We start from the raw sequence: 7,406 nt of genomic DNA on the forward strand, positions 1-7,406 counted from the left end.
GCAATATTAAGTAAATGCTTAAGTGAGAAAGAATAAGACATTTTGTCCATTGCATTGGCCCTGAACTGAATCAGCCTTTTCCTCCTCCTCCTCCTCCTTGCTGTTGTCGTCACAGTGTATAACGTATCAGTAATAACTGTAGTCAATTGCTTTTATTACACCTATTAAATGAGCTTCTGAAAGCTCATCACCAACCAGCCTTCTCTGCATTATTCCTGCCTTTTATACAGTTCTGCTGCTCAAGTGAATTTGTGAGTATTTCTCTTCAGTCATGCAGAGTGAGTTTGGTCGAGGTTAAATGCCAAAGAACAAAAGCTGATTGGTTCAGAATTGATTGACCAATAAACACATTTTTAAAAAGTGGGGATAGATTCAGGCTTATGGGAACTTACTGTCTCCTGCGGTATCAATAGGTCCTCAACAGATCAGAAGTATCCTCTCCTGTCTTTTGGTATTTTAGCTCCTTCCCTCGGTTTTGGCAGTGCTCATGGGTGCCTCAGCAGAGAAAACGTAGTTGAGTGGAAATGATGTGTACAACTTCTGGGACATGGTCTTTACACGTATCTGCTTCCTCTCATTCTCTTGCCTCTTGGGAAGTGGTGGCAACTGGAGCAGACACTTTGACGCACAGATGGACGCGTGTGTGGAGGACGGCTGAGCCTCTGCACCGACCTGGAAACCTCAGAGTACTCCCGGAGCAGAGCTGCCTACAGCCCGGGGCTGTCCACCTACTTCTGGTCTCTTAGAGAAACAAATGTCTATCTCATTTCAACCACTGAATTTTCAGGTCTCTTTGTTATAGTAGCTTAACCTAGAACCTAACAAAAATACCTAGTTAAGAAAAAGAAAAACTATGGGTAGATTAAATATATCTTTTTAGAATAGAGGTAAATGTGGCAGGGTGGCAGCTCAGCGGACTTTATTTTTTAGAGACGTTCAGTGATTTTTTTTTTCCCAATCTGAATACCTTTTGATGAACTATATTCTAATTTTTCCACAATCCACACCAAGCCTTATTTTCTTACATCTACTAGATTCACACCTTTATATTATCTTCCTGGCTCCTGTGGACATTTGAGTTTGTTACTCCTGAAAACAACCCAAACAATTTTTTGCAAATTGAAAACTCTCATTTATTATCACCATATGATAAGAAGCAGGGTTTCTTTAACATGCTACAGCCTGGGCATGATAACGTAGATCAGATCACACCACTCACCGGCATTCACTGGGGCCTGAGAATAGCTTAGAAGTATTGTACTGCTGGGACTCTCTTGATATTGGATAAATATGCCAGATCTATCTTACTTGTGTTCCTGGGGGAGTAGACAAGACAACAAATTTAGTGGGGTTCACCAAGGGGGATGAAGATAAAATGTGACACGGTCCAGAAAGCAGAAGAGCCTTGGGATTATTTTTCACTTGACACGACATTTGATGAGAGAGTGGTTAATGAAGCTTGAGAACGCAGATATTTCAGCCCTTTAAACCAGCATCGAGTGAAACAAAAAAGTCAATTTTATAGATGAAAAATAATGTGACTTGTTCTTCAGAGCTTGTGTTCATCTTGCTTGCTGTCAGGCATTTCAGGAAGAACCGTGGATATGAGAAAAAACATAGGTGGAGGCTTCTGGAAGCCCCGGGCAGAGAATGACCTTCAAAGCCCAGGAGGTCCAGTGGGTTTATTGTGGGAAGTTATGTGGGTAAGGACAGAGTGGGGAGTCTCAGAGGGCCGATGTGGAGTTAGAACTGGGAACCGTGACGTTTGGAAACCACAAGTCAAGATGAGTATGAGTCAATGAGGGACGTAAAATCTCACAAAATCCTAAAGTATAGAGTTCAGCAAAAACAATCGAGGCCTCAAGTCTCTGGAAATCCAACTAAGACAGTGGCAATTGGCATTAAAATGCCAAAGCTGCAAAACAAAGCTGTGTGGGGTATTTGCCTTGCTTTATTGAGACTAATGTATCTTGCAGGTGGTGGGGGGTGGGGGTGGAAGGGGGGTGGGACCAGCCCAGACTGGAGTGAATGAGAAATGGGCTGAAGGATTAAAATGGTCTAGAACAGTGTTTCTTAAAGTTTGTTCCAGAATCACCAGGGGTGTTTTTTCAAAATGCAGATTGTTGGACCTTGATGTCAAATGAATTAAAATATTCTGGGGCTAAGAGGGTATTTAATATTTTTAATGAGTTTTCATTGAGTTCTCAGGTAACATGAAATTTAGTAAGAAGCGGCTGAGAAAAGGTTGACCAGAGAGCAAAAATCTGCAGTGAGTGTCTAGGATGTTTAACATTTATGGTACGTTCCAGGCACTGTGATAGGTGTTGGGGATACAGTGATGAACATGAATATTACAGTGAGGAGACCATAAAAATAAATAAAGAACGTCAAAACAATATGGTAAGGGTCTGTACAGTAGAGATAGGTAGAAGGTGCTATGAGGCCCTACCTAGGGATGAGGGGAAAGCTTTATAGAGCAGGTAACATTTGAGCAAAGGTAAATGGAATTTCCCAAATAAAGAAGAACCGTTCCATCACGCACTAGGGGGAGGTGGAAGGTGCAACAGATCTGAAAGGGAGCAGCTAGGGACAGTGAGCCCAGGGAAGCCAGATCTTGAAAATGGTTTCAAGAGTGACAGGTAGAAGAATCGACGTGTTTCTATCATCTCTGCATAGTCCGCAGGGTATGTGCCTGAGTCAGTCTTTTGGAGGCTTGTGAGGTCTCTGGTAGCAGAAGTTCTCCCCTGGGAGAGGATACAATAGTGAACAAGGCAGATGGGCCCTGTCATCTTAGAGCTTTCAGTCTGGCGCAGGGAGCCAGAAAGTAAGCAAATACACGGACTTGTTAGGAAGTAGTAAAGGCTATAAAGACAATAAGGCATGCATTTCTCTTTCTGGGAAATACGGTCCACGAGATTATTTGGACAAACCCTCCCACTGAAAATACATCTTGAGAGTATGGGATGATTGATAAGATGATGAAACCAAGGGAAAATGGCGAACCAGAGAAGCAAGTGGAATGAGGGAACTGCCGCTTCTGGCAAGCTTCACCTTGCGGAGGCAAACAGACTCGGAGCACAAGCCTTCCCAGGGGAGAGTCTAAGAGACTCCAAAGGGCTCCAGCCTCAGGATAGGATTGAACCAGACTTCGAGTGCTGTCTGCCGCCTGTCTTCTGAGACTTGGTTTTTATTCAGGTCTTCCTCTGGCTATCCAGTCTCTGGCCAGAGACTACGTTTCTTTATGTTTTCAGTTGACCACTGTCCGTTTCCTCATCTTCAACCACACATCCCTAATTAGCACGTTCTATTTCATGTTTTCTCTTTTTATTCCGAAATTCTTTGAACTTATGAAAATTTTGCAAGAACAGTACAAAGAACATTTCTCCCCTGAATCATTTGGTAAGATGCACACCTGAAACCGTTACTCTGAAAAGGCTTTAGCATGTATTTGCTACCTGCTGGAACATTCTCTCACAATGCCATAATACAACCATCTAAGTCAGGAAGTTAACCTTTATTTATTACTACTATCTAACCATCAGACCCTGGTCAAGTTTCACCAATTATCAAAATAACATTATTTATAGCAAAAAATCCAATCTGAGATACTATCTTGTATTTACTGTCATGTCTCTTTAATCTCCTTCAGTCTGGGAGAGTTTCCTAGTCTTAACTCACATGATTTGACACTTAGGAAGATTACTGGACAATTATTTTGTAGAATATCCCTCAAATTAGCTTTGACTGATGTTTCCTCCTGATGAGACTCAGCTTCTGCATTTGTTGTGGGTGGGAAGTTGTATGTGGGCAGAAATATCACAGAAATGATGCTGTGTTCTCATTGCATCCCATCAGGTAGTACATGATGTTGATGTGATCCGTTACTGGTGGTGTTACCTTTGATCACTTGATGGTGTTTGCCATGTCTTACTACTATAAAGTTTATGTTTTTTTCTCTTTGTAATTGATAAGAATTTTGTGAGGAAGTACTTTGAGATTATGTAAATATTATGTTTCTCATCAAACTTTCATCTACTAGTTTAAGCCTTCATTGATGTTTCTTGGCTCAATTAATTATTACTATAGTAATTGTCATGTGATTTTTCTACTTCTCTTATTACTTCTACATTGATCGATTGATCCGTTGGCATTATGCCATATGAAATAACTTTTTCTTCTCCCCATTTGTTTGTTTATTCATTTATATCATGGATTCCTGTTATACTCAATGGGTTATAATCTACTAATATAATCATTTATTTAAATTCTGAAATGGACCCAGATTTGGCCAGTGAGATCCTCTTCGAGTTGGATCCTGTGTCCTGTTTGTATATATCCATTGTTCGTTGAGCTCTTCCTTACTTTCTAGCATAATATGATGCTCCGGACTGATTTTGTTCATTCCCAGCCGCAGCTCTGACTCTGACATTTCTCCAAGGGGCATTGGTTTCTTTTATGGAAAATGGTATTTAAAAACTAATATCTGATCATCAGGTCTGCTTATTGTCCCACACATGCGTGCGCACACACATACACACACACACATTTATATTTATTCCTATATCACTCTATACTGAGATATATGTGTTCACGCCAATACTTTCAATTTTAATTCCACACTACATTTGTAACTTCCTCGTCCAACAATAAGAACCTTGGTTTCAATTATCCTTAACATATTTAGAAATTGGATCAACCCCCTCTGTATATTCTCAATCTCCTATAGCCATAGTTTTCTCCCATCCTGCCCCAAGCAGATGCTGTTCTGACCTTTCTCAGGCTCTAACACCTGACTCTGGGCTCAAATCACATAGACCGCCTCCTTATCCTGCTCAGGCTTTATTGCTCCACATCAGGCCATGTTTTTACCCCCAACATGGGCAGGAGCCCTTATCATCCCATTGAGGCTCCAACATCTGCCATTGGCCATGTCAGCACCCTGCCCTCAACACAGATGCCTGCCTTGCTTGGTCCACAAAATGGCTTTGGACTGTATTATTTAGAAAGGCTGAAACACAGGCAGGAAAAGCAGGAAGGTAGGAAGGCAGACAGGAAGCTGATACATTCTTCTTAGAGATACTTAGAAAATGAGTAAACTAGGGAATGGTCATAAAAAAGGGCAGTAAAAGTAGATGGTGGAAAGGAAGCAGATAGTTAATGAAGCCTTGAAAGAAGTCAAGGATGACGGAGACAGACCTCAGAACTGCACAGGTGGCATCAGAGAAAGGAGCTGAGTGGTGTATAAGAGATGGGGAGGAGGAGTTTGGTAGGTGCTTTGACATGAGGTTATTGAGGAGGGAGTTGAGAGCCATCTAACAAGTAGATTGAATAGAGGATATCCAAAACTTTTTTCTTATAAAACAGCCAGTTATTTGGGGCCCTTGGGAATGAGGCAATTTCCCAGAAGCAGGATGTAGCAACTCTGAGTCATAAAGACCCATTATTGTGCAAATTTCTACAAAGCAAAATGAATTTATAAACATCCCATTTAAGCTCTAAGAAAAGTAAGCAAAAACGTTTTTCATAAGTGAAGAATAGCACATAGAAATTAGTACAGTGCCCACTGTTACTAATTTAAGGTATACAAAATGTCATTCATATTTCTTTTGATTTAGTGGACTTTTTGAATATAGACTTTATTTTTAAGAGTAGTTATAGGTTCACAGCAAAATTGAGCAGAAGGTGCAGAGATTTCCCACTTACATAATTCTGACCCCCTACCCCACATACATAACTTCCCTTGTACCAACACCCTCCACCAGAGTGGTACATTGTTATAATTGATGAACTTAAACTGACACATTATTATCACTTAAAGTCCATAGTTTATATTAGTGTTCACTCTTGGGGTAGTACATTCTGTGAGTTTGGACAAATATATAATGACATGTATTCACCATTATCATACGATTAGTCTCACTGCCTTAAAAATCCTCTGTACTCTGCCTATCTTAATACTTTATTTCTAGAATAGAAAGACTATTCATAAAAACTTCTCCTGGGTCACTTTCAACCCATCGTTCCATTTCTATTTTGTTACAAATTTCTCAAGTGTGAGTTCTTCTGCTAAGGAATTTCTCAGGACTTTAACCCCATTTCTGGGAAGCAAATACTGTGATAACCATGGGACCAAGTTCATTGGTCATGAAGTCCACAACCCATGATCAGATAAAATTAAACCTTCACACGATTTGATCATTTGGTGTTTTATGTGTAAATCTCTACTCTGTCAATTTTCTCAAGGTTGTCTGATGTCTCAAGGGAGTCCCTAAGCCTTATGCTATTTCTTTAAGGAGTCAGTCACCTGATAGTTCTAAAAAATGTAAGCTATGCAAAGTGGTTGGCTCCAGAAAGTCTACAGGGCAGTGAGATCCTATAAGAACATCTAACAAATATATGATTGGTGAATAATTGGCTCTTCTTTCACAAAAGTTAACATTTTGATGAATTAATTTTATAATTTACATTTTAATGTTTATTTCTGTTTAAATATTTGACATTAAATTTGTACATAATGAAATTTCTAACAGCTTAATTTTATGCCATTTTCCTATGTCTTAAAAGGGAACAATTTTAAAATGAAAAAAAAGCAAATTTAAAAAAAATGAAGAAGAAATAGTTTAGCTGCTTATCTTAGCCCAGAGACTGGCTAGAAATCAAGATGACATATTCTTATTTAGCAGCTGCTTTATCTCGATAATTTTTCTAGTAAAAAACATGTAGAAATCTTATAGTATTTAGGAAATTACTTTTGTCTAAAATTATGAGTATTTTGTACGTGTTACATAGTATTAAAAACTGCTCTTCTATTTTTACATGTCTCATAGTGCTTCAGAGTCTGTGAACCTAAAACTGTCCTTCAAATAAGGTTTATTTTTAAAAAAATTCTTCACATGACTCTGTAAGAAAAAAAGAAAATGCGATGGCCAGGGAAAAATGTCACATCGACAGATTTAGGAGGAAATTGAGACAAGGAATAAAAGAATAACCTCAGGAATTTCGAGCAGGGCAAAAAGGATGAACCAAAGTATAGAGGAATGATGCTTCTTTGACTGTGGGTCAACCACATAATAGTCCACACTCTTCTCCTCACTGAGAAGAATAAAATTGGAGGAAAGTACCTGAAAAATCACGAACGGTCACGCACAGCTTAACGATGGATATATTCTGAGGAACATGTCGTTGGGCAAGTTGATAGTTGTGCGAACATCACAGAGGGCACTTACAAACTTGGGTGGCTTGCTTCTAGGCTATAAGCATAAACAGCATGTTATTTATTGTACAAAACAACACGAGATTAAATCAAGCACAAGAGAAAATGGTACAATCAAGGGCATAATACGGCATGCTGTTTTACAGCAAGCTTTTTTATAAGTAGAAAGAGTACTTATAAATAAATCACTCTA

This window comes from Pteropus vampyrus, unplaced genomic scaffold, assembly GCF_000151845.1.
Source record: "Pteropus vampyrus isolate Shadow unplaced genomic scaffold, Pvam_2.0 Scaffold69, whole genome shotgun sequence".
Taxonomy (NCBI): domain Eukaryota; kingdom Metazoa; phylum Chordata; class Mammalia; order Chiroptera; family Pteropodidae; genus Pteropus; species Pteropus vampyrus.